Source organism: Eulemur rufifrons, chromosome 7 (assembly GCF_041146395.1).
Source record: "Eulemur rufifrons isolate Redbay chromosome 7, OSU_ERuf_1, whole genome shotgun sequence".
NCBI classification, from domain to species: domain Eukaryota; kingdom Metazoa; phylum Chordata; class Mammalia; order Primates; family Lemuridae; genus Eulemur; species Eulemur rufifrons.
The window spans coordinates 224,309,442-224,337,114 of NC_090989.1; the positions used below are offsets into that span (position 1 = coordinate 224,309,442).

Genomic DNA, 27,673 nt, shown 5'->3' on the forward strand with positions numbered 1-27,673 from the left:
AGCCACTTTCAACTGAACTTTTAGTGTCTTGCTGCTACAGACATTACTAACAGATGCGGGTAATGATAATAACAGAAATAGTTACATGTCACCCTTAGTGCTTTACATCATTTAATCTTTATAACAATCCTGTGAAAAAGATACCACTATTAACCCCTATTTTACAGACGAAGAAGCTGAATACAGAGATATTAAGTAATGTGCCAAAAGTCGCACAGCTAATAAGGAAAAATTTGGGATGTGAATCCAGGTAGTTGGACCTCAGAGTTCAAACTCCCAACAACAACTACATTATCCTGCCTCCTCCTCAGCAAAGACATGGTTACATAAATTACAACATATATAATCAATGAAAAATTAGTAAACACATGGTAAGAAAGAGCAAATTAAAATGCTCATGAGAAAATATGGCTCTTTCATTTATTTTCTTTCCTGTGCTCCATTTTAGTAGTCAAATCTCTTTGCAGCTCACTAATTTAAGCAAAAAAATCAATTTATCAGAAGGTGGCATAGTGTAGTTGTCATACAGTCGCCTTTAGGGTCAAACCTGTGTTTCAATCCTGATGCCACTAATTATCAGCTAAGTAATCTTATCAGCTAAGTTCCTTAATCTGTGCCTCAATTTCCTCCTCTGTAAAATGGAGCTAATGATAGTGTCTATGTCATATTTTTAAAATGAGGATTCATTGAACTAATACATTCTTCAATAATACCTGGTACACAATAACTACTCAATTAATATTAGCTTTTTTTATTTGCTCGTAGAACTGAAATTCCAAGTGTGGTCAAGTGGAATTAATCAGGGATCTGTCTCCTATTCCCCATCTCTCACCTCCACTTTCTTCCCATCTCAGGCAGCTATCCCTGGTAGTGTCTAGACGGCCACCGCAGCTCCAGGCTTGCATCTCATCCTATTTCATTCCCAACAGAATGAGGATGTTTCTGTTCCAAATGGTTCCAACAAGAGTTCTGCATTTGGGGCTCACTGACTTTAATTGATCTTCTGACCTAATTATGGGGGACAGGGTGGTAATGCTCTGACGGGCCAGGCTTGGGCTCGATACACACTTTTGTGCCTACAGGGGAGGTCTGAAAATGGGGGAAGCATATTTCCCCATGAAAAATGGAGATATTTTTCCCCAGAAATGCAGAAATGAATACTGGATCAACACAGCAATATGGCTGCTATACCCCCTCATTCTGCAGAGTTGGTGGTGATGTGTAAACACATACAACAAAAAAGAACAAAGCAAATATTTGAAGCCATCAAGACAAAGATAAAAGGATATAAAATAATAAGTACAGAAGTAAGATTGACACAGACAAATGAATATGGTTAAATAAGTATAAGACACAAAATAGAAACTTTATAGCAATGTGACTGAAGCATCAAAGATTGACACGTTTACTATCCATAGGGAAAGAAGACTGGAAGGAAAGGCTCCGGCATGCTCACAGCTTTGTAATGTGCCTAGAAGTGAAGGCAGGAGTATCTCAGCATTATAAGGCCAATATTACTAACTTACAAGGAGTAGGGTCAAGATAAATGAATGGGGAGAATATGATTTTTCCATCTAGATCTGATGGGAGTCTTCAAAGGAAATTATTTTTTCCATTAGGAGAATGTCAACTGCAGCCTGGAATAGAAGCTGGCCACTGAATCCCGCCCCCCGCCCCCCGCCTGCCAAGTACAGATCAGAGCCCAACTTTTCCCTCTGCAGTGACAGCAGAAACTGGGAGTGGGGGTGGGGGTGTGTGTGCTTTTCAACATTTAGTGGATGCCTGGGAAATTGTCCAGACTTAAGAACCAACCAAAGGATGGGTAATCGATTCTTCAGGGAGAAGAAAGTAGACCAATGGGGCAGTGATAAACAGAGAGGCCTGAGGGAAGTGCAGGGGAAAGCTAGGAGTGAGACAGTCACCACAGCCACGTGGGCACTCCAATGAGGGGCAGAAGTGACCACACTAGAGAACCAGTGCCTGAGTTTCTGTCCCTCTTAGTTTCTCTCTCTCTCTCTCTCTCTCTCTCTCTCCATGAGATATGACTTTGGGAAAATTGCCTAAACTCTTCTGCAAAGAATTATATATTTCTTCATTAGTGTCCAGTGTGCAAGCACAGGTTGAAGAAGGTGGGGATGGCAGTGCCAGGTCTAGGAGGTATAAGGCTCACCACCTCTTGCCCCATATTCTGCTGGACATCAGCAGCGTCCTCATCGTGGACTGTCAGGTGGCAAGAGGTCCCCCCTAAGAGACAATGATCTACAGACAGAAATGGCAGTCACCATTCAGTGGTTTTTCAATAGCCTGTGGTGTCAAGTCTGAATTCCCTGATGGGACCCTCACACTCAGGCGATGCCCACCTCCAAGGCTTCATTTTGCCACCTCACTCTGCCGCCCCTGGGCTCCCATCATTCTTCTAAATCTCAGGATAGGCAATGGTGTCTCCTATCTCCCTGACTTTGCCCAAGTGCTCCTTCTGCCTGGAATATCCTGAATGTTCTCTTCTCTGCCTGGCGAACTTGTCATTTAAGACCTAGTTCCTATGTCACTGCATCTGTAAAGTCATTCTTCCTCAGCGTCAATCTCTCTGCCACCACCCTCTCCACAAGAACAAGTCATTTCCTCTCTGTGCTTCCTCACTCACCCAGAATGTTGTACAGCAAAATGTTCCTGCACTGTCACAGGAACCCGAGCCCCTTCTGTCCCTCTTTACATGTGTCTCATAGAGGCTATGGGAAGCCACTGAAGCTAAATGAACAGGGCAGAAACATGATGAAACAGGTATCTTAGGAAGCTTAATCCAGTGGTAGAGTCAGATTAGATCAGACTAAGGAGAGGCTACAGATGGGAAAGCCACTCAAAATCTTATTTTTGTTATCCAGACATTAATGTATGAGGGCTGGACCAGAATGGAAGCAGTGAGAACAATGATGTATATAAAGGAGTGATGTTTATAAAAATATAAATGATGGACCTTGGCAGGTGATTAGACCTAAAGGGTAAAGGAGAGGAAGAAGTTAGAGCTGACATGTTCCCAAAGTTCAGAGAGAGGCAAACAGACGGTACTGTTCTAAGACTGAGGCCTCTGTGAGCCCAAGAGGGTGTGACTCACCCAGGATCTGACAGTAAAAAGCTGAAGCCAGAGCCCAGATTTCCCCACTAGATGACTCCAAAGTTTTAAACCCAGGTGCCACCAACAGAAATGGGTGATTATGGAGAACTATCTTCCAATTGAGTAGGAGAGATAGAGAATTTTAGTTTTATATCGGTGGCGTTTGGTGGAGTTTGAAGATATTCAAGTAGAGACACCCGGGAGATAGGCAAAACTTTAGGATAGGAAATGGCTCTGCCCTTACTAGTTTGTGACTTTGTGCAAATCACTTAATCTCTCTGAGCCTCAATTTCCCCAGTTGCAGGGTGAGGATAAGGTTATTACTTAATGCTTGTTATGAATAAATGAATGAATTAATTAATATTTGTAAAGGACTTGGATCAGTGCATGATACAAGGTAAGTGTTACTTAGTTGTTTGTTACATTAAACAGGTAAGATGCAATGTAAAGAAACAGGTTGACTTTCTGGGAAGGTAAGAAAAAGAAGATGTGGGGAAAACTAGAGGCGAATTTAGGATAATTGAGGTAATATCTGTCATAGAAGTCAAGGGAGGAATTGTATAAAGGTGAAAAACAAAATCGAATGACACAAAGATATAGAAAAAGAGGAAGGCCGAGCGAGATCACCAAGTGTGGAAAGGAGGAGGCACCCAGAGTGCACTCTGGACAGAGGGGTGAAGAGGGGAGGGGCCCACCTACAGGGAACGAAAGAGGCAGTGAAAATGAGGAAGAGAGGAACTGGGATGGCTATCTGCCAGCAATATGTCAATGTGTCTAAGAGCAAATAAAGCTTGAAAATAGGCATTTGATGAAATTACCGGATAACACATTCATGGTGAATCATTGAAAGACTGCTAAGGAAATTTGAAGTCATTTCTAACCATCAGGAAATTGACAGCATAGAGGATAACAATCCTGGCCTAACCTTTAGAGTTAGGTACCAAATACTAAGTTGAATGCAGCCTGACCTGAGGTAAGATGGAAAAGTTTATGATTCTCCCCATTCACCCAAAAAAAAAAAAAATGGAAAATTCTGAAAATTTGAGATGTTCTCATTAAGCTTTATTTGTGTTTGTGTGAAACCAGTATATTTTTGCTCTACATGAAAGTGTGTGTCATAAACATTCAGAAACTCGGAGGAGCCCATCTGAAGGGCTGACTTATTGCACAGTGTACTGAAGCTTCTGATGTAAGAAGTGTTCTACAAATCATTCATTAGTTCGAAGTTTGACGAAGTGCTCATAGAATTGTTCTCTTAGATTTTTTTATCAAAATATTTGCTCATAAATTCCAGTGTAGTAAATACACTTAGGAGAATTTTAGAAGTCAGAAACTCCAAATTTCAAAAAAGTTTTCTTTTCTTTGGGTCTGTTTTCATATGCAGTCTATGCAATGTTATACTTATGAACTTTGTTTTACGTGCTTTAAAAGGCATTCATATTGGGGATGGGGGTGGCAGACTTGCCTAACCAGCTCTGAAAAATTACTAAACTACCCAACACAGGCAAAACCAGAGAAAGGAAGGCCATCAGGAAAAGACTGAATTCAGTCCTTAAATAATTTAGTAGTAGGTTGCAAATTAGGTTGTATTGGACTGCCACTGTCCAATAGGAATATAATGAGGCCCACAAATGTGAGCCACACACGTAATTTTCCATTTTCTTTAATGTAAGCCACATTTTAAAAAGGGAAAAAACAAACAGGTGAAATCAATTTTAATAATACTTTTTTATATATCCAAAGTATTATTTAACCCTACAATCCATGTAAAAATCATTAACAAGATATTTTGCATTATTTTTTCTGTACGGTCTTCAAAATCCAGTGTGTATTTTACACATCTAGTACATACTACTTTGCTTTAGTATTTTTTAAGGGCAAGTTGACAAATAGAGGCGTTATATAGAGAGTGCTCTAGTATAGCACAACTTAGAGCAAGCCAGCAACTTGAAATAAGTCAACACTAGGACTTTTCTGATTTCTTTCTTGAGTGCAGGGAGGCTGGGTTCCTTAGTAGCCCTCTCAGTCTGAAATGGAAATAAACCTGGATGCAGTGTACTCTTGAATGACAGGAATGCTGTGTTCAGCGTTTCCCTGCAAAAGCTTTTATCTCAGGGTGTAAAAAAATTTTTTTCTAATAACACATAGAGTTTATTCCTTGGATGTTTCCATGATATTTAAGATGTCCCCGGAAGAATGATGGGCATATCGTTTGCAAAAGTTGAATTTGTATCCTCATAAATTCCACTAACTTTTTTTTTTTTTTAACTTTGCCTCCTCCCAGGAATGATCAACCTTAATAAAGCCCAGCCTAAGGAATCCCCGGGTTGGTCTCCCGACCTGGCCAACTTTGCGGCGCGGGCGGAAGGCGCGGGCTCTCCCCGCTTGCCAGCATTCCCTGGCAGCTTCGCGGCTTCGGGCAGATGGAGTTTCCGGCCCGCGATCCTTTCTGCCTGAGGTCAGGGCCGCGGGAAGAGCGCGCCGTCGGTCGGGGTATCCGGGCAGCAGTTCCGCGCTGTGTGCACACCCGCCTCCCCGCCGCTCCCTGCGTGCCAGGCCGGGCACAGGGAGGCTGCGCTGGCCGCCGCAGCTCGGAGGTTGGGCCCTCCCCCGGGGTGATTTCAGCGCAGAAGGTGAAATTGCGGAAGTTTCCAGCCCCGAGTGACAGATGAGGCTCGCGACCGGCTCCGTATGTTCTGCAGCGCGCCCGGCCCACGCTCTCCGCACCCCGCGCGCCTAGAGGCCACTGAGCCGCGCGTGGGCCATGGCCACGCTGCCAAGCGCGGAGCGCCGCGCCTTCGCGCTCAAGATCAACAGGTAAGACGCGCCTCGCGGCCAGCCTGCCCCAGCTAGCCCTGCGCGGCGAGGACAGCTGTTGCGGGCGCCGGGCCCGGCGAGTCCCTGCATGTCCGCGGCGGGGCGCGCCTGAGACCTGGGGGCGACCAGTCCCCGAGGCTGCTGCGGTGGAGCCCTAGAGCGCGCAACAGCCTGCGCGCTGGGCTGAGATCCTCCCCGAGAATCCCAACCCTCCCGAGAATTCCGATCTTCCGTTTGTTCTCAGCCCCCAGGGTCACTTCCCCGAGCAACCTCGCCTGCGCGGTCCTCGGATTCTGACAGGTGGCGGGTCCCCAGGAGTGTGATAGGCGCAGGGGTAATCGTGTTGGGCACAGCACGGAATTTCTTATTAACTGCTCCTTCCTTTGAGCCTGTCCTGCAAAGGGGGGAAAAAGCGACGTGGCTGAAATGAGAGTTTTGCTTTAAGGTAGCTGCTTTAAGACTTCTGTTGTCCTGAGCGGGGCTCTTTTCCCTCTTGCTTTACTATTCCAGAAAACGTTTGGCTCTTGATGACATCGCTATTTTTATTCCCTGGTCCAAAGGAATCATGAAGTGGAAAAAGTGATTTTTAAAATTCTCCATTTAAAAAAACAAAAAGGAATGGCCTGTGGCTGACATTTTGAGATTTGCAGCACTGCAGCAAAAAACTAAGGACACAAGGTTCCCAACTCACCATCCAATTCCTAATCAAAACTGCACAAACTAAATGTAAGCACATTTACCGACCTAAGTTCTCAGAAGAGGTGCTTTAACTGCAGTTTTCCCTCTGCTGAAAACTGCTGACAAGTATTTGGGGACATTTATGCCTTGCCCTGAGAAATCTAGACTCGTTAAAGGATAATAGGAAACTCCTCCTGAAGGGTCGGTTGCCTTACTCTACTGCCCTCATTGCTCTCAGATTTTAGTCTTCTTTTAGCTGAGCCTGTGAAAGGCTGGTTCCACAGTATGTTCATCTTTGTGCTGCTAAGTGTGTGAAGAGGTTTGAGCAACAAGGAATTACAAGCCCAGAGGAGGGAGGCGGTAAGGACTTCCAAAGGGCATATTGAGCTTTAATTGATGATTTTATTTCCACCTGCTGTGTAGCTGTGAGCAAACCATTTCTCTTACCGTGCTATTTCTTCATCTGTAAAATGAGTTTAATTAGTAACGTATTGTATATGAATGTTGGAGGCCAAAAGTTACTGGCGAAAAGGCATAGAGTATGTCAGGTATCTGTCTCGCTATGGGAATTTTTTTCTGCATTAGATGTCATGGCCGTTGTATGCCAGGAGGAGCAATTCATTTGGGACATGTAGGGAATCAAGCTAAAGTTACTGATGGATGTGTTATTTGCCATAGCCACTGCTCCTCCATCCTTGTGATTTTTAGGTCGGGAAGTGTGACTTGGGCAGAAAGATAATAGAGACTGTGTGGTTGGGTGGGGTTGATCTGGGGTGAGCGGCCAAAGCCTGGACTAATCCTATAGGCAGTCCTGCAAGCAGCTGTGGGCTTGGTGTAGCCTGGGGGTTAGGAATAAAGGCCCTGGCTGGAATCTGATCTGCTTGCAAATTGGCTCTCTGCTAACTGTGTGACACTGGGTGTGTTATTTAACCTCTCTAAGTTTTGGTTTCTTTATGTGTCAAACGGAGATAAACATAGTACCTTTTTATGATTGTTGACAGGATTAAGTGAGATAATAGGTACAAAGTGTTTGTAGTGCCTGGCTCAGAATAAATGTTAAATAAATATTAGCTATGGTGACATCAACATTGCCATCAGCTTCATTGTCATCGTTATCTCTTAGATCCTAAGCAAGAAAGGTAGAAAAGAAAGCTGAAGTTGGAGGACTTCCCAAGCAGAGACCACTTTGGGCTGGGTATGGAGATGCCAGTGGCTGGTTGGAGCTTTCTCCAATTGGTTGGAGCCAATTTTGTCCCTTGGGTGCCTTCCATCCTGGTGCTGAGAGCACCAAACACACTCAGTGGGACAGAACATGTGATGGAATCTGACCAAGAAGAACCCCATTCAAGTTAAATAAAATATAAAAGGTTCTCTAATCTTCAGGCAAGAAAATGGATTGGATATTCCTATTCTTAGAGTTCTAGTTTCCCTTTTGAAGTATTTTGTGTATTGGGTGGAATAGTTAAGCTAAGGAGCTTGGCAGAAATTATTGTTCAAAGGAGTGGATTAATAAGGGCGTACCCAGTATTAATATATTAAAATCCATATATTGATCACTTGCTATGGCCCAGCACTATTTTATACACTTAATTGGTTGTCTAATTAAATCCTCACAAAACCCTATGAGACGCAGGGGAAGTCTCATACAGAAGAGGAAAATGAAGCTTGGAGATGTTGTTGCACAAGGCCATGTAATTTGTTCAAGGCCACACAACCAGCAATATGGGATTACAAACCGCTCCAAAGACTGTGCTCTTAATTGGGTCTATAGTAATTTGACCCATGTATCTTAAGAATTTCCTTTCAAAGCAAGAGGGGAATTAATTTTTTTAAAAAAATCATAATTTCAGTAACAGCATTGGCAAATTGTTCCACTTCTGATCAGTGTTTAATATGTAAACAAATTAACAATTGTGATGTTTTGCAATTTTAAAGGTAAAAAAGAAAATATTTTCCCTTGCATGCCTACCTATTATTTTTTTTAATAGATCAAATTACAAAAGTAAAATTGTTGAAATATGGCCATCAGGACATTTGGCATATGCTCATATTTTTTTCACCTTTCCACTAAGAATGGTATAAATTATCCCTTAAAAATATTTGTAGGATAAAACCAGTGTGCTTCCTTTTAATGAAATGTTCAAATATGACATATTAAAAATATTATTTGTAAAGAGTTCAGTTCTGTGCACACCAGTCCCAAAAAGGAATGAGCAGACATTTCATAGTCAGAGAATGTTGCCCACTGCTTTTAAATTCTGTGGCTTCCTGCAAGCAGCATTGCCCAGGGCAGGGGCAGGGCCAGAGCCAAGGAGGAACCTGGGAACGCCACCAGTGACTATTCCCCCATGTTGGCCTTGACCTCTCATGCTCTTGTAAAGCCTAAATATCATGTGTTGGAAATCACCATGTAGGACTTGTTTCGTTTTGAGCACCAAGTGTAATCGTATAACTTGTTCCAGTTAAGCATTTCTCTGGAACCCACAGCTCCAAAAGATGTGAGAGAAAGGGTCCACCGCTGAATTTTTCTAAGGTGGAAAAGTGAAGTTTATTTTCTTATACGAGTTGTATACTTGCCTTCATTTCACTTTAATTGTTGCTGACTTCTTGTATGCAAAGGAAAGACTAGAATTAGGCAGTTCATAATAATTTCTGCATTTGGGATTTCAGGCATTGCTGCATTAAGTGTCATAACACAGTCCGTGTAGGAGCATCCAGTCTTGATAGTGACCTTCTTTTCTTACTGGAATTTATTATCATTAATACTCTGAAAATCCACTAAACAAAATCTTGGTGTCTTTCAAATACAGAATAGATGTAGAACTTGATTAAATATTAAAGTAAAATAAGAACTTTGGATTAAAAGAACAGGAGTGTTGAATGCAGAAAAAACATTAATGATCTTGTGGACATTCAGGGTGGAAAGGAATAAAAAAAATGGCTTATGCTTCTATAACGCTTGCTTTGTGGCAGGTATGGATCTAAGTCTTTACATACGATAACCCATTCACTTCTATAAAGTAAAAACACTATCTCCATTTTACAGATGGAGAAACTGAGCACAGAGAAGTTATGTAAATTGTCCAACATCGTAAACAGCTAATAAAGGGAAGAGCTGGGATTCGAATGCAGCCAGCCTGGCTTCAGAATCCTCTCCCTTCACCGCTATACCATGCCGTCATCTCAGTTTTTTTTAGTTTAAAATAATAATAAAATATGTAACATTTATTGACTACTTACGATGTACCAAGTATTGTACTAAGCATTTATATACCTTCATTTCATCCTTTGAAAAAAGGAACAGATTACTAGGCATAATAATCATCATAGAGAATGATTTAATGGAAGATAAAAACAAGGTGCTAAGAAAAGAGAGTAAAGTTATACAAAGATTGCATTCAGGAACAACTCCAATAATTTTGGGTGTAAAGGCCAGAATAGGATGAGGTATAGAGAGCTTCCTGAGAAGTATTTGATAATTTTGTCTGCAAAGATACTATAAGCATAAAGATATGTGTGTTTACATGTATAAATGTGTGTCCACAGTGAAAACAGTGCTGTACTTTAGTCGTGGGGGTGGCTGGTGGAGGGAGGTAGTGTGTTTTCAGAAATTGCTTCATTTGTCTGATGTTTCCTAGACCAAAGACCAATAAGGGCTCTCGGGCAATCGAATTCAGAATCTTTGGTCTTTCACATTTAGAATCATTTCCTTCCAGATTCTTGGAAAAGCTCCATTTGAACTTCAGGTATCTAGATCTATTCTGAAGATGCCTTGCAGAACATATGCTGGAAGGACCTTCTGCCAGGGTGCAATAGTCTTCAGCTGGAGTTCATTGAGCTTTGACAATTGAAGTTAATGTTTACTTCTTCGTGGACCTGTGGAAAGAAAATATAATGACATCAGGTGGTTACCTAGGGAGAGAGGTAGAGCTCAGGAGACCCGGTCTCCCATCTCAACTCGCCACACAGAGCTAGTGTTGGTATTGGGTGATGTTAAAACACCTAAACTTTTTATCCTCTTTAACGGGGACCATGAGAGGGCAGGGATGTGACAATACTCAGACTTCTCTCTGGCAAAGGCTCAGAAACAGGAGCAGTTGGTTCTTTTCAATGGGGAACAACCAGGTGCTTATTAATATTTTGGCCAATTTGATAAAGCATTAAAGCCCTGGGAATATGCTATCCCTGTTTCCACGGCATCTAGTCTATTACCAGTCAGCAGCCAGAAAGGCTCTCTGGGCTCTAGGTAAACACGTGAAGTTTATATAGTGTGGTTAAGTGTGGTTCCTGTGCTTCTGGAACCCACCCAAAGTGGTATGCTTTGCTGTATTGACAGCACAGGGGAATACAGAACAAAAACAGATTGACACCTCTGAAAGCAAGTGTGAGCGCATTTGTATGCAGGGGTTCCGGTGAAATCAAACAAATTGGTAAATTTGGCCTAGGGCACAAGACATTTCCCACTGCACTACGGTCACTACGGTCAAACACAGGGTTAGAAAAGATGAAATGGTGGCTGCAGAGTCAGAGTTTCTCCAGCCCTCTATGCCGTTCATCCATGTTCATCATCATAAATGGGCAAGTACAGTCAGTCATCCGTGGGCTCTGCATCCATGGATTCAACCAAAGGCTGGTCAACAATATTCAGACAGAAATGTATGTTTGCATCTGTATTGAACATGTACAGACTTTTTTTTCTTTTAATTATTCCCTATACAGTATAGTATAACAATATTAATATTACATAGCATTTACATTGTATTATTACAAATAATCTAGAGATGATTTAAAGTATACATATGGGAGGATGCACATACATACAGGAGGATGCACATACAGGAAGATGCAAATACTACACCATTTTTATATCAGGGGCTTGAGCATCTGTGGATTTTGATATCTGAAACCAATCCCCCACAGACACCCAGGGACAACTGTATAATAAGGAAAAATAAAAAATGTTACCCACATTTCTACCACCTATAAATTATAGCTATTAACATTTAGATGAATATCCTTTTTTACAAAAATGAGATCATATTGTACATACTACTTTATAATGTTTTTCAATTTAAAAATATGAACAACTCTGTATATAAATCAATGTAGAGCTACATCATAATTTATATAGGCTGTTGAAAATTCTCTTAATTGGATTCTATGATGATTTATTGACTTATTAGGCATTAAGATAGCCTCCAATTTTTCACAATAGTGTATACAGATTAATGGAGTGGTCTTATATATACATCTTTCTATGCTAGTGCAAATGCTTCCTTACAAATTTCTAATAGTAGAATTGTTTGATCAAAGGAAAGAAACATTTTTTGAGCTTTTGATTGCCAAATCGACTCCCAGAAAATTTATACCTATTTGCACACCCACCAGTGGCACTAAGAATACCCCTTTCCCCACATTTACACCCCCTCTGAATTTTATCATTCTTTTAAATCTTTATTTGCCATTCTTGACCCCTTTTCCGAAATGCCTCTAACCTCTTCCTGTTTAGCTTCTCTCCTACGTCGCTGAGTGACCTCTGAAGTCATTCTTAAGGGATTAAAATAGTCATGCGTTTCTCCTTTTTTCTTTGCCTTATATGTAACTACAGATGCTAATAACCTCTATCTTGTTCAATTTCTGCCTCTGTTCCTTGAATAGGTGAGATCGTGGTAAAAGTAGATTGTTCTAACAGCTTAGTTCTTTTCTTGATTTTGTTGTAAACTCTAGTTGCCAGACTTTAAACTGTGCTTTTTTCTTGGCTTTACAGATGTAATCCATTCTACACCCTCCTCTGAGTACCTAAACCCTAGCCCTTTTAAATAAAATGGCAAATGGAAAATCAGAATCCCTTTCTATCACAAAGTAAGATTCCAGATTCTATAACTCATTCTATGTGTTTTCACTTGGATAAGAGTAGAGAGTATAGACTTTCACACTTTTTTGGTATTCCTTTTCCTCTAGGATTGGTTTTTGGAGCTAGCATGAAACATTAGCATCACTCTGCTCAGAAACCTCAAAAAGCTTCATGATTTCTCCTATCATTCTCATCACTCTAAGGAAAAAATTCAGTGTTCTCCTTTAATAGAGACCAAAAATACTAATTGCTAAACCAGAGCTAGGTTAAGACATGCAGAACTGTAATCAACCCTACCCTCTTTCTCCTATCGTTTGTTAAATTAGCGGGCTTTTAAATCCTAGGCTGGTTAGTTTGATGGTTCATTCATTCATTCACTCCCTCCACCTACTGAGGGTTACTGTGCTCTAAGCGCTATGTGAGGCCCTAGAAATATAAAGACAAGCGAGTCATGGGCCTTGCCTGCAAGTAGCAAGGAGATGAACCCAAAATTAAGAACTGGAAAAAGAAGGGAGTCTTCCCTTGCCTCTTAGCCCTCTGTGCTGGGTGGTGTGCCTTCAAAGTGTTCATCTTTGGGGTCACGCCACTGAGGATCGTAGCATTATCCAAAACATTTTTGGAAATCCTTTTAGAATTATTCTCAGGGACTGGAGTACATTTATTTTAAAAAACAAGCTCAGTGGTGTAAAACCTTTTATCTTTGAGGGAGAATCTACTTTATTACTTAAAAGGTTTCAAAAATTATAGAAAATACAGATGATTATATGGCAAGTATCTAAGGGCCCACTGACCAGAATTGACAAATGTTAACGTTGTTGTCACTTTTGCTTTAGATATTTTTAAATTTTAAAAGGGAACATTGCAGATAAATGTGAAGTCCCCTTTGTTCTAATCTCTCTTCTGTTCCCTTAGAGGTAAGCACTGTCACAAACAGGTACTTTTGTTGTGTGTGTACACATATCTGTAAACAATATATCGTATAGCTTCTGGAAGGAGCCCAAGTCATTAGCATTCAAGCATGCCTAATAAATTGAGTAATATTAGTTTGAGTTAAAGATAAGTTGTAACTGTAAATTAATAGAGCTGTGTTTTAGGCACCTCTTCAGGTAGCTCTGAAAGTAATTGCAAAGAGGAGTTCCAAAAGTGACTTCAGAAAGACAGCTTTATCAGAATAAATTGCATGGCACTACTCACATGAAATTATACAGGGCAACAGTTATTTAGATGTGTATATTCTGATAATGTTTCCAATTACTCTTTCATGTTATATCACTTACTCATTTCCTGGAGTAGCCAGGGAATTTTTCAAAAAAAAAATTTTTTTTCTCGCTCAGATGAACGTACCCACGATTTGCATTTGACCTGAGATAAGCAGTTAAGTTGATAACATGTTTATTTTTAAATACATGGTTTTAAAAGCACAGAATAGAAATTTCTTCTCATTGCCTGGAGACTCAATCAGGAGAAGTATGTAGATTAGCAAAAGTGGGTGTGGTATTTGCTTGACGGTCTTGATGTGGATATTTTTGTATTGGTTTGGCTGAAGGCTCAGGCTTGATTCTCCTGTTTGTTCAGGGAGGCATGGTCCCTCCGCTGCAGTGGGTAAAAATGCTTTTCCCCAAATCTCTGCCTTGCCTTGCCACCATACAGGACAATACTCTGCACACAGCAAGCACCTTTGGTGAAACTCTTTGAGTTCTTTGTACTCAGTTGGCTGCTTGCTGTGTAATGTGAACACTGGAGAAGCTGGGCTGTCAGGAAGTTACCCACCTGGAGTCCAGGGTTCACAAGGAAGGCAAACTGGAGTTCCCTAAGCGGCGCTAGTCTCCTGCAGTAATTTACACTAGAGTTGCAATCTGCTTTCACTTATGCTCAGGCTCAAAGTCCACTGACAATGCAGCAGTCCCTTGTCCTGCTAGTTAACATAAATGTTGTTTCAAGACAGTGGTGGCCATCTGTTGTCTGTGAGAACAAGACTGTCACCCCGCCTTTGACATTCTGGCTGCTTTACCTTCTAATATCTTACTCTTTCCTTCCGAATTACTACCTGTTCTCACAGGAATCCCTTTAGAAGGGGTATCCAGTTTACCTCCTGTATCCTGTTCCCTATCCAATAATTTCATTCAGATCAACAAGATTGTTTTTTTATTGCTTATGACTTTTTCCAGGCATTATGGAAGATTTAAAAAGCAAACAAACCGACAGTATCAGCCCTCAGAATTCAGCTGGAGTGAGCAGGTTAACATAAATGCAAAAGTTAGAGAACATGTGAGACTGTGTGTGGGGCTGGGGAGGGTTAAGGGAAGGAACTCAGAGGGGCAGAAATTTGTAGCCCTGAGGTTGGGGAAACACCTGCGAGGAGGTGAGGTGAGGCCAGGCCCTGAAGGGGAGGGAGGTGACTGACAGGTGAAACTGACATGGTGGGAAGAATAGCTAGCAGTGTGCAGAATGGATCAGAAGGGGCTCCACAGGAGGGTAAGGAAGGGCCAGTCATTTCCAGGTGAGGTGATGTGAAGGGATGAGGTCTGGGATTAGACCAGGGTAATTAGAATGGATAAAAGGGCCTGTTTCTGCAGACATTTTTAAAGGGAATCAGCTGGACTTGGGAAGCAACTAAATATTTATTCATTCACTCACTTTGTGTATATTGATTGTAGCCTACTGTGTGCCTGGCACTCCCCTAAGTGGTGGGGATAGAATCGTGAATAAGACAGACACGGTACTTGTTCTAAAAGAAGTAATATTCCAATGGGGAGGCAATGAAGAAACAAACCAGTAAATAAACAAGGAAACATCAGATAAAATAAGTGCTATGTAGAGAATGTAAAAGGGCCATGTAGGGGGCAGGGATATTTTAGATAGGGTGGTCAAGGAAAGTATCCCTGAGAAGATAACCTCTGGGCCGAGACCAGACAGGGAAGTTTGGCAAGTGCACAGCGGGAGCAGGAGTGAGTTTGCTGTGTTGAGAAAAGCAAGAGCTAGTGTGTCTGGAGTAGAGTGAGTGGGAAGGGAAGTGAAGAGGAGAGTAGGCAAAGACAGAAAGGCCTTAGAGGCAGTGGAAAACATTTCAATGTTATTCTCAGTGCAGTGGAATGGTTTATGGAGCAGTGCATGATGTGATTGGATCTTGCATTTAAGAGATCACTCTGACTGCCACACAGAGAAGCAAGGAGACCAGTTGGGAGGTAGTGTAGGGGGAAGATGATGGTGCCAGGACTAGAGAGCTAAGTCAAGAAGCAGAGAAGCAGGCAGCTCTGGGATATATTTTGGAGCTGGGACTGATGGATTAGATGTGGGATGGGGATAGTGAGAGAACAAGGGAGATCAAGAGGTCTTCGTAGTTTGAGTTATGGGTAGATATTGATGCTTTGGAGAAATTGAAAAGACTGGAGGAGGAGCAGACTTTTAGGGTGAATCAAGTGTTTAACTGGGGACAGATGAAGTCTAAGATGCATATTAGACATTCACATGGAATTACCTACTATGCAGTTTTATTTAGGAATCTGAGACTCAGAGGAACGCTTAGGGCTGGATATTTAAATTAGCAAGTCACTACCATATAGATATTTTAAAATAAAAAGGAAAAAATATTGAAATGATCTTGATAAACTTTTTAGCAGCCACAAAGCTATATGTATAGTATGATACCATTTTTATTAAAAAATAAATATGTGCATATCCCTCTATAGAGATGAATAGATCAATACATATGACAGGGAGAGGATCAGAAGGACATATGTCAACATGTCATGATGATGACTGGGCATGGTGGCTCACGCCTGTAATCCTAGCACTCTGGGAGGCCAAGGCGGGAGGATTGGATGAGCTCAGGGGTTTGAGACCAGCCTGAGCAAGAGTGAGATCCCCATCTCTACTAAAAATAGAAAAAATTAGCTGGACAGCTAAAAATATATGTCAAAAAAATTAGCCGGGCATGGTGGGGCACACCTGTAGTCCCAGCTACCCGGGAGGCTGAGGCAACAGGATAGCTTGAGCCCAGGAGTTGGAGGTTGCTGTGAGCTAGGCTGACGCCACGGCACTTGCCCAGACAGCAGAGTGAGACTCTGTCTGTCTAAAAAAAAGAAAAAAAATATGTCAGGAGTGTTATCCCTAGGTAATAGGATTATTGATGATTTTTGTGTACTTGTGTTTGGGGATGTGGATGTATGTGTGTGTATTTTCCAAGTTTTCATCAAAGAGTGCTTTGTAATTGGAAAAAGTAGCTTGTATAAAAGAAATAACACTAAGATTTCCATTCTGGGCAAATGAGATAAAGATGGTGCCAATGAAAAATTACGAAAATTGAGAATTAGGGTTAGTTTAGGGAGGATGATTCTGTACTCCTCTTGCAGAGTTTTTGTTTAAGAGGATGTGGTAGACTGTACATTTACATATATTTACCATCCCTCCCTGTAGGAGGATTTTACTTTTCACCTTGTTGGAAGTGATGTGGTCCCTTGGAGGTGCGGGGCCAGCCTGGGCTTTGTTGTATTTTCTTTTCCCTTATTTAAATAGTCAGCAGTATTTCACAGGGAGGCTGGTTTGTCCATCTGCATCCTGGAGGAAAGACAATTCAAGCAGAGCCAGAGTTGCCCTCTGAAGGTCTTTGTTTTTATAAATCACTAAGATTTTTGTATTGTTTATCACAGCATAACTTAGCCTATCTGGGCTAATACAGATGAACATAAAATACAGAACATTTCTATTGGGCAGCTTGAGCTATGGGGCTTGGGGCTTGAATGATAGGTCAGGATGGAAAATATGATTAGGAAGTCATCGATGAGGTAGGGATGGGGACTGAAGAATGGACAAATTTCAAAGTGGGAAAGTATAGTGGGAAGAGAAGAGGAATGGGTTTGGAGAAGAATCGCTGCCAATCTGTACAAGAAAGAAGAGCTACAAAATGAGAAGAGGGGAATTTGGCCAAGATATGGCAGACTGCCGTGGTATTTGAAAAGGGAGCTAACAGGCCAGTTACAATGGTCACATGCCAAATTATGAGGGCAAAGAGAACCACCATTGGATTTGCCTTGAAGGTGGTCATTGAAAACCTCTGAAACAGCAGTTTTAGTGGAGCTGTGGGGAAGGAAGTCATATTTCACAGGGTCACGGAGGGAGTCAGTGCAGCGGAAAGAGAGGAAGCTGGTGGACACCACTCCTTTAAAAAAATTGGATGAGGCAGAAGAGAAGTAGGACAACGGTACCAGAAGGCTCCTACAAAGTTGGGACTTTTATACAGATATGACACACACTGCTGCAGAAAGACGCTCTGATCTTGGAGAGGAAGAGTGCTTTCTTCCCACAATAACTTACAAATGGGTAAAGTTCTTTGGGTTACATTATGCTGTCTAATGTTTAACAAATTTTGCTTTGCACCGCCATTAAGACTTCTAGCAATAAGTAAAATACTCTATTTATATACTATATAAATAGATTATTACTAGGTACATAGGAGATTTTGAAACTCTGATGTCACTGTTGTATGTTGTTATCCTTCAGAACATGATTATCCTTTTGATTTTATTATCTTTAAATTTTTCTTCATATGTTTGAAGTAGAAAAATTATAGCAAAGGGCATATTTATAATTATATTTTGTTGCTCAACAAACCACCCATTGTGGTTTGAGTTGTGTCCCCCTCAAAAGATTCTTAATGTGAATGTGATCTTTTTGGAAATAGGCTCTTTGCAGATGTAAACAAGGTAAAATGAGGTCGTAGTGGATTAGAGTAAGCCCTAAATCTAATCACTAGTACCCTTATAAGAAGAGACACAGGGACAGCCATGTGAAAGCAGAGGCAGAGGTTGGAGGTATGCTGCTACCTGCCAAGGGATGTCAAGGACTTCCAGCAACCATCAGAAGCTAGAAGAGGCAAGGTGGTATTCTTCCCTAGCACCTTCAGTGGGGAGCATGGCCCTGCTGGCTCTTTGATTACAGACTTCTAGCCTCCAGAACCGTGAGAGAATAGATTTCTGTTGCTTTAGTCCATCTAGTTTATGGAAGTTTGCTATACCAGACCTAAGACACTAATAAACCATCTCAAAATTTGGTGACTTAAAACAACAGCAATTATCATTTCTCATGATTCTGTGGGTTGGCAGTTTGGGTTGGGCTCAGCTGGAAGTTCTTCTGCTGGTCTTCCTGTGGTCATTGATATGGCTGCAATTACCTGGTAACTCAAGTGAAGCTGTGGGGTCTAAGATGGCCTCACATACAAGTCCAGGGCCCCGGTGGTGACTGTCGGTTTGAGCCTTTCCCTCTTCCATTGGCCTCCCATTGTTCAGTTGCCTAGCTGGTCTTCTTTACATCCTTACATGGTGGAAGGAACATTCTAAGAGGATGACAGTGGAAGCTGCAAGTCTTCTTGAGCTTTAAGTCAGGAACTCTACAATGTCACTTTAACCACAGTCATTAGTTAAAGCAAGTCAGTAAGGCAATCCAGCTTCAAGAGGTAGGGAAATAGACTCAACCTCTTGATGGAAACAGCTGCAAAATATTTGGCCATTTTAATCTACCACAGCACTTAACAAAGAAAATAATCCTATCTCGTTTCAAACTTCAGAATGTTTAAGCAGAAGGTCTTGACATTCCCAACTTGTATCACAGTACCCATTTTACTGGCAGAGAAACTGAGAACAGATTAAATTGATGCCTTCAAAGATACCAAGTGAGTCATGCTTTGTGAAAACATTTTAGCTCATGAAAGACAACTATAAGTCTGGAAGAGGTAAACACAGTCCTGCCTGGGGGCAAGTGAATAAACTTAACTTCTTGGATTTCTCTTGAATCCCATAATTACATTGATGGAGCCCAGACTGCAGAGCTGTCTGACCCAGAGATGAAGCAGCATTTTGAGGGTATCAGAGAGAGAAGGTACCTGAAAGTTGACATATGTCATTCAAAGGTGGAGGATGTGAGGCTAAATTAAATGACTAAGGAAAGAGTCACTAAGCTCTTTCTTTTTAAGAGTTCCCAAATGAACTTAGAAATTCAATGGCTGCCGCTGTCCAGTGTAAGTCCTGGAATGGGAAGAATTAAAAATGAGTAGAAGAAGAAGATGGAGCAGGAAGACGGAGAGACTAACACATCAGGAAGATCTGTGCTGTGGGCAGTCTTGGATCACCCCTGTATCAGTTAGGATTGCTTTTCGCTGCTGCAAGTAACAGACAATCAAACTAGTCAGTGACTTAAACAAATTACAGGTGTGAGCCACTGTGCCTGGCTTACTTTGCTCCTTTTAAAGAAGCTTTTCTAGAAGCTCACGTAATGACATTTGTTTATATTTTTCATTGTTCAAAACTGTGTTACATCCATCTACAAGGGAGGTTGCAAATGTACTTTTTATTAATCCAGCACATCGTTGCCCTCAACAAAACTAGGGCTGAGTTAGAATGAAAGGGGGCTAATGGATGTTGCTAGTCGTTTCTGCACAATCCCCAACAATTGCTGTGGGTATAGGTTAGCTGAGTTAGAATGAAGGGGCCAATGGATATTGCTAGTCCTGTCTGCACAATTCCCAACAATTGCTTTGGGTATAGATTAGTGACAGAACTTCCACTATGAATGACATCCTGGCACCTGCACCCCACTAACACCCGTAGTAGATTCAAACTTATCTAATTCCAGGACCCTGGCCTAATGAAGGGGAATATTGAGGCTCACAGGTCCAGTATTAATCAAGGTAAACTGTTAGAACAAATAATCCCAAAATCTTAGTGAATTAACCCAACAAAAACTTATTTCATGTCTATATCACCATCTAATGCAGGTCAGGTGGTTCTCCTCCAAGCAGTGACTCAGGGACCCACGCTGCTTCCATCTTATGGCTCTGCCATCTTGTGACTTTCAAGTTTTTTTGGCATCATTCGGCCAGTGGCCAGGAAGAAGAGAGAGTGAAAGATCGTGCATCCAATTCTTAAATACGTCCACTCAGCAGTGGTACACGTGGCTTCCACTCACACTTTATTGGTGAGGACTGCTCACAAGAGCCATTGATAGGCAAGGAGGGTTGGGGAAGATCATTCTTACTTGACAGCACTTCCAGCAACAACGCTTCCCTGTGAAAGGGGAGCATGAGTCTTTGGGGTTCTGTGCCTCTAGGGCCCAGTCACAAAGAAGGAGCCATTAGCAAAATGTTCGATAAATATAGTATAGACCTGGTTTGGTTTGCTGTGGGCAGATAGATTAAAAACTGGGTTTAAGTTACAGGAATCTGTGTGTGTGGGCTACAAGGGAAGTAAAAGCCAAAAAAGTACAGCTGAAGCACCTGAGAGTCTAGGAGGAGACAGGAAGAATACACGGTGTCATTGTCCCATAAGTCAAGGTGGCTGATGGTAGGAAAAATCTAATCCAGGACACCAGAAGTGTCGCATGCAATTGGGCACTTCCTAGAAATCCCACAAATTGATAAGGAGCCAGGTTGCTCAGCCAGTTTTTTTTTTTTTTTTTTTTAGAACAACCAATTTTAAAATAATTTAGGAAAAACCATAAGATCGAGATATTTTTAACAGCTTCTGAGGGATTAATTTAGAATTCGTATTTTATTTGAGAGGAAACAAGATGTTTCTGATATGACAAAGTATTCTAAGATGTTCACCCCCACGGAGGGATGACTGTGTCATACTCCACCTCTCCTCGGTGGGAGGAGGAATTAGAGCAGAAGCTAAGTCATTTCACTTTCCATGACTCTCGGTTTGTGGACTCTTTGTTTTATTCGCCTTTTGATCATTTAGTAATCTGTGGAATCTGTGTTCCTTGTTGGTGTTAGCAGTTGTAGTAATAGGAATAACAACTCCCAGAGCCTTTGCTGAGAGAAAACAGTGTAGAACTTTGAGGTGGAGTTTTGGGAGACAGACAAGTCGATTCTCATCTCACTTCCAGATTCTCAGTGCGGGATCTTTTGCAAGTTCTTTAACTTCCCTGAGTCTTAGTTTTCTCATCTGTAAAACAGGAACACTAATAATACCAGCATAACAGGATCAAATGAAATAATAAGTGTGAAAACACTACACAAATCAAAAAGCACTGAACACACCTGACAAGTGGGAACAAATACCGTATTCCTGTCATTATTCAGTGAAGTAACATGTAATACACCTGGCACAGGGTTCCATACTTGGTAGATGCTCAAAAAAGAAAATAAAAAGTTAATGCAAAGTAAAACAAACTGGAAATGAGAGATGGAGAAATGTTAAAACAACAGCTACCACAACAATGTAAAAGTAAGATTTCAGCTCATTTACAAACACAATATGGTAAGTCCTCACTTAATGTCATCAGTAGGTTCTTGGAAACTGCAACTTTATGTGAAACAATATATAAGGAAACCAATTTTTCCATAGGCTAATTAATGCAAACAAGAGTTAAGTTCTTATACGATATTTCTGGTCACAGAAACATCACTGGACTTCCAAATAAAGACCAAAACACTTCAATTTTAAACTCTGAAATAAATGTGAGCTATACATACATTTAAGAAATATTAATAAAAACAAGTAAGATAATGATTTACCCGCAAATTCCAGTTCAGGTTTGCGGGTGGCTGGAGCCCATCCTGGCAGCTCAGGGCCAAGGCTGGAGCCAGCCCTGGACAGGACACCATCCCATCGCAGGACACACACACACACACACCCACACTCACTCCACGCTGACACGTAGACAAGCCGGTGAGCCCAGCGTGCACATCTTTGGGATGTGGGAAGAAGCTGAAGTACCTGGAGGAAACCCACACAGACATGGGGAGAACGTGCAGACTCCACACAGACAGTGGCCAGGCTAGGAATAAATTTTTTTTCTCATCAACATCATAATGAAATGAAGTTGAACAAAATGACATTATTCAAGGACATGCTATATTGAGAATTGACAAAGCTTGTCCCTCTAACATACACACACACATACACACACACACATGCTTGCACATACACACACACATACACACACTGTGCATGCTTAATACTAAACTTGTAAAGAAAGAGATTTAAAGGCAAAAGGGAAAGTTGGACCTTAAATGTCCCCTGGGCCTCACATTTGCTAAGCACTGAAAGAGATGATAGATGCATGCTATTGCCTTTTCCAAAAAGTAACTTTTATGGAAATTCTTGACAGTTACAAGAGACTACAAAGAAGATTTGATAGAGCCCTGTAAGTAATGTGTGCGATGTGATCACCACGAATGTTTATATGAGAGATGGGAAAGGAAATGTTGAAAGAGCAGAACCATTGAAGGGAAGAAGTGGTCGACCCTGAAGAATAGCAACTGTACTTATAGATTGTAGACCTGCAGACGAGTTTCCTATTCTTTTCTAAAATGAAGAATAGCTTCTTAATACAAAATCTATGTATGTTAATTTGAGAAAAAGGAGAAGTGCAGATAAACAAAAATTTTAAAAATAAAAATTATTTCAAATTCTTTGACCTAAAGTTAATCCCTTTTTACAGCTTGCTATATATTTTTTCAGATACGCACAAATGCACCTGTTTTCTATAAAACTGGAAGCATGCTTATCTACTGTTTCATAACCCACTGTTTTATTTAAAAATATGTCATAAACAACTTTCCATGTCATTAAATATTCTTGCATTACATTTCTAATGAATGAATAACATTCCACTGTGATGACAGAGCATAATTTATTTAACTAATTCTCTACTGAGCTACATTGATTTCCAGTTATTCACCATTAGAAACAGCACTCCACTGAATACATTTATGCATTCATCTTTGCCTACATCCTTAATGATTCTTCAGGATAAATGCTAGAAACGGAATCACAGGGTCAGAGGTGTCCATTGATATATATGGCTGCCTAGTCGTCCTTTGGAAGGTTTTTGTGGCGTCTGTCTCTAAAATGAAGTTTAAAGATACTTTGACTTATGGCATCCCTGAACTTTACTTCAATTCTTAGAGAAAGTTATTAAAGACAGTTTGTGTTCAAATAAATACTAACTGGTAAGGTCAATCTTTCATATACGTCTTCAAGAATAAATCAACCTCAAACGATTGAACTGAAACCATTGTTATGATTGAGTCTGTGAACCTAAAGGTGTGCTGTATCTGATTTAGATAAATAGTATTAATTCCTTAAGTTTCCTGGTGGCCACAGTTTTTAAAAAGAATGCTTTTCTGAGTAATCTTGCTCCTATTTGAGACCATCTTCATATGCATAACCAACATTTTCAGCTAAACTCAAGAATCTATAAGCTAGCCTTCTATAAGTGATTAAATGTATATTTTCCTGAAGAAAGTAAAGTTAATAATATATAAAATATAAGATCACCTAGAAGAAATTATTCATTTATTATGCATAATTTCTTTTTTACTGCCAGAGTTATATACTATTACATCTAAGTCAGATATTTAATTCTTTATTATATTCCCTTATTAATGAATTAATTCATTGATCCATTCATATGACAAATATTTCTCGAGCACTTATTGTGTGCCAGACCTTGTGTTAGATTTGGGGATATAGAAAGACCCTGCCCTCATGAAACTTACATGCTAAAGGTGTCTAAATAGATAATAAATGCATGAATCAATATGTAATATAATGTCAGATAATTCCTCAATTTCCTTATCTGCAAAAAGGTAATATCCTATTCCACAGGGTTGTTATGAGGATTAAATGAGACTGTGGAAATTATTTACCATATATGTGTTTAACAAATATTATTTCTCTTTCCTCTTTTGGAAAAGGGAAAGTGATTTGGTATAGATCATTGAATTCTCACTTGAGATTTAAAAACTAGCAAATTCTTATTCCACATTAAGGGGAAAGGTAGGTAAAAAATTTTCAAAGTTTTCCCTTTTTTTGAGCAAAATGAAATCACAGCTGCTGCTTCACAGAGAAGGGTGGCTTGAGCCTTCACGTCAAGTAGTTCTGATGATTCAGGTCTTCTATTGTCACTTCTCAAACACGCGTGTCTTGTATTGCTGCACACAACTTGCAGAACCTTAGAAGAATCGTAGCTTTCATCTCTCTGGGTGTCAGTTTCCTAGAGATGGAGTTATGTTAGCTGATTTCTACAGTTCATTTCAGGACTAATATCACTGTCTCTCCTTGTAAAAATTCTTCCCCTAGTGGATCCACCCAAAAGAATGACTGCGACACTCTAGATTGACCTTGAGAAGAAATTTGAGACCCAAGCCTACCAAAACTGATAGAAACTTGACTAGGACTTTTTTCAAAATTCTGTTCTACTGAGAAGAAATGGAAAGATCCACTGTGGAAAAATCAAATTATAATTTGTCTTCATTGATAGGAGAAGACAACTGTAAACAAAGAGAAACTGAAAAACCAGTGATATATTTCTTGTCATATCAAAAGGAAAGAGCTAGAGACAATGTGATTATTAATAATTATTTAAAAAATTAACTTTTGCATTTATTGAGCACTTACTATGCCCTACATGTGCATTACCTTGTGTAATTCTTATAACAACCCAAAAGGTTAAGGATGTTCTCATTCTCCCAGGGATGCAGACATGGAAACTGAGGCTGAGGGACGTTACGTACCGTACCCAGGGATGTGAGTGGCAATGCTGTGATAGAAACCCAGAAGTAGCTGTGACCAAACCCATGCTTCTGACTACTTAGTTCTTGTTTATTATTGCCAACCTTTGCCACCAATGAGCTAACTTTCTTGCTGAAATAAGTTTTCATCATGACTTTCCATGGAGTCTGTTGAGATTGTTTTTTTCTACATGCCGTAATATATTTAGTTTCACCTCAGATTAACTTCCAAGAGAAGTGGACCCCATCCACTCTAAACAGAACTACAGGGAGCTTTACAGCATCAGAAAATCTGTGGTAGTATCTCTTCATCAGAGCTTGGAGTATGATTTTAAGGTTTTTTTTTCTATCTTTCCATTAGAGAAGTCCAAAACTGACTTGATTTTTGTCTGGAATTAGCTATGAACAAAGATGCCTTTTCAAACTAAAGATTCTGAGCCTTTTCCCCCCACCACAGTATCAAAACTAGAAACAACCCATTAAAAACACCACCCAGCCTTCAGGGGCTTCATCAGCTCAGTGGTACAATGCATGAAACTTGATTTCAAGGTGGAGAGAGAATGTTTGAGATGTTGAGAGGTGACCTTTTTATGTTCCTGTGTAACAAATCCATTTCCATTCACATCTGGCCCCTTAAAACCAGTGCACATTCCCGATCCTGAGTGCCGCCGTCCTTATCAACTGTACTACAGACCCACAGAACATGGGTCACTGTTGTTTTCTGTACCGGGGAAGACATCATGGTGTGGTGAAAGAGACCCGCCCTGGTATTCAGACTTGAGTTCTAGTCTCTCCGCTGCTACCAGCGAAATTTAAGAAGAAAGACCAGATCAGTCCCCTGACACCCCAGTATTTGCTGATTGACACAGGATCTGTTTAATCTCAAGATTCCCAGGGTGCCCCAGTGTGGACCCCTGCTGTCTTTGCACCCTCAAGCTATGTTGTCCCTTCTTCCCTACCTTTCCCCCTGTGGCTCCAAGTGGCTCCGGATGAAATGGAGCGTGTGGAGACAGGGTTTTCTAGATATCTCATTGCCAGACTCTAGATGACTATGATACCCAAATGTGTTGCTCACCTCACCCTCTGGAGGAATATGTCAATGAAAGGGGCTGTTTGGCCCACAGTCTCCCTTTCTCTCCACAACCCAATCGTCCCCACCCTCAAGGACAATCCATGATATCTACTGCTCCAAATCTTGTTAACTTGGTCTTTGATATTAGCTTTTAAAGTTTTTTTACTACAATCCATGGAAGGAAACACACTTAACAATCCTGTATTTTTCTCTCTCTCTCTTTCTCTCTGTCACACACACACACACACACACACACACACAGAAACACAGACACACAGAGACACAAAAGTTTCAAGAAACCATATTCAACTTGTACTATTTCCAATGCACTTTGACATTTTCTATTACTTTGCCTTCTATTGCATTTTTAAAATTACTAGTCACGACCCATTAAATTGATCTCAAATAAAACTTTAATAAATCAAACTCTCCATCTTATATACACAGAGCACTCTACCCTTTCTTCCTAGTACTTGTCACAATTTGTAACTCCTAGTTCTTGTGATTGCATGTGATTGCTTACTTACCCCGCCTCCCGGTAAACTGTAAGCTTCAAGAGGGTAGGTTTTGCTTACCTTTGAATTTTTAAAGCCTAGCACAACACCTAGCACATAATAGATGTTTAGTGAATATTTATATTAATATTTATTAAAAGAATTAAGAGACCAGCAATTGTGTCCAGCCTTCCCCAGGTCTGCATGGTTCTTCCCAGCACACTTCTCAAGTCTAGAGTCTGCTCCCAGCCGTGGAGGTTGGAAGCTCAAAACTGCTGGAGGCACTTCCCACCGTAGCCCCTGAAGGCTCCATTGGCATTTCCTTCCTAGTCCATCTGTGGTTGGTCATGACAGTTGGGCCAATGCATTTTAAGGAATACTGGCTGCGGCCTCACCAAGTTCTTGGGTCAGGTGCCCCCTCCAAGGGAATGACAGAAGGACCCTCCAGGGGCAGGGCAGACTTCTGGAGGAGACTGGTCACCTGGGTTTTCTGACCACTGGCCACTTGTTTTGCCCACAGCAGGTGAGTTTATCATTCGGGCTCCCCCACCTGCTGAGGTGGCTTTGCTGGCTCCTGAATGCAGGTCCCAGGCCTCCAAGGCCTCACGCTCCACGTGCTGCCTGTAGTACTGCAGGCTGTTTTCAGCTAAACAGCCTGGATTATTTAGCCTTTGAGGATATTTTCTTTTTTTAACAGGCAGCTCTTAAAGACTTCAGAGTACATCTCTAGTGATGATATCATTAGGCATTTTGACAAACCATGAAGAAATTGAACGGTTCTCTCAACAGCACCCCAGTGAGCCAACCTATACCCTACGCTCTATCATAGCCTGGCTCCATTTGCTCTGTTGCTGTGAATAAAGGAAAAATCTAATATCCTGAAGCATCTACACTGTGCCAGGAACCAGGCCCTTTCCCAGATATCTCTTTTATCCTCACACAATTCCAGGTCACTGGCAGAGTAGGGATACAAACCAAGCACTGTTGGACAGCTCCAAAGTGCTGCTAAAATTTCAAACCCACTAGACCAAATGATATAGGACTTCAAGATAATTATTCAGACAATTTAGGCAAGTGAACAAAAACACTTAAAAATTGGTCATCCAAAAAAATGATCCCTTTGACCTATTGT

The 27,673-nt window shown here is 40.9% G+C and overlaps 1 protein-coding gene across 1 annotated transcript in view; it reads left to right on the plus strand.

Annotated features, from left to right (window-relative positions):
• Positions 1-5,878: 5,878 nt before the first annotated feature.
• Positions 5,879-27,673, plus strand: part of DOCK8 (dedicator of cytokinesis 8) — a 200,293-nt gene continuing 178,498 nt past the window's right edge. The window contains exon 1 of the mRNA XM_069474160.1: positions 5,879-5,929. The gene's annotated coding sequence lies outside the window, so the exon portion shown is untranslated. The remainder of the gene's footprint in view (positions 5,930-27,673) is intronic.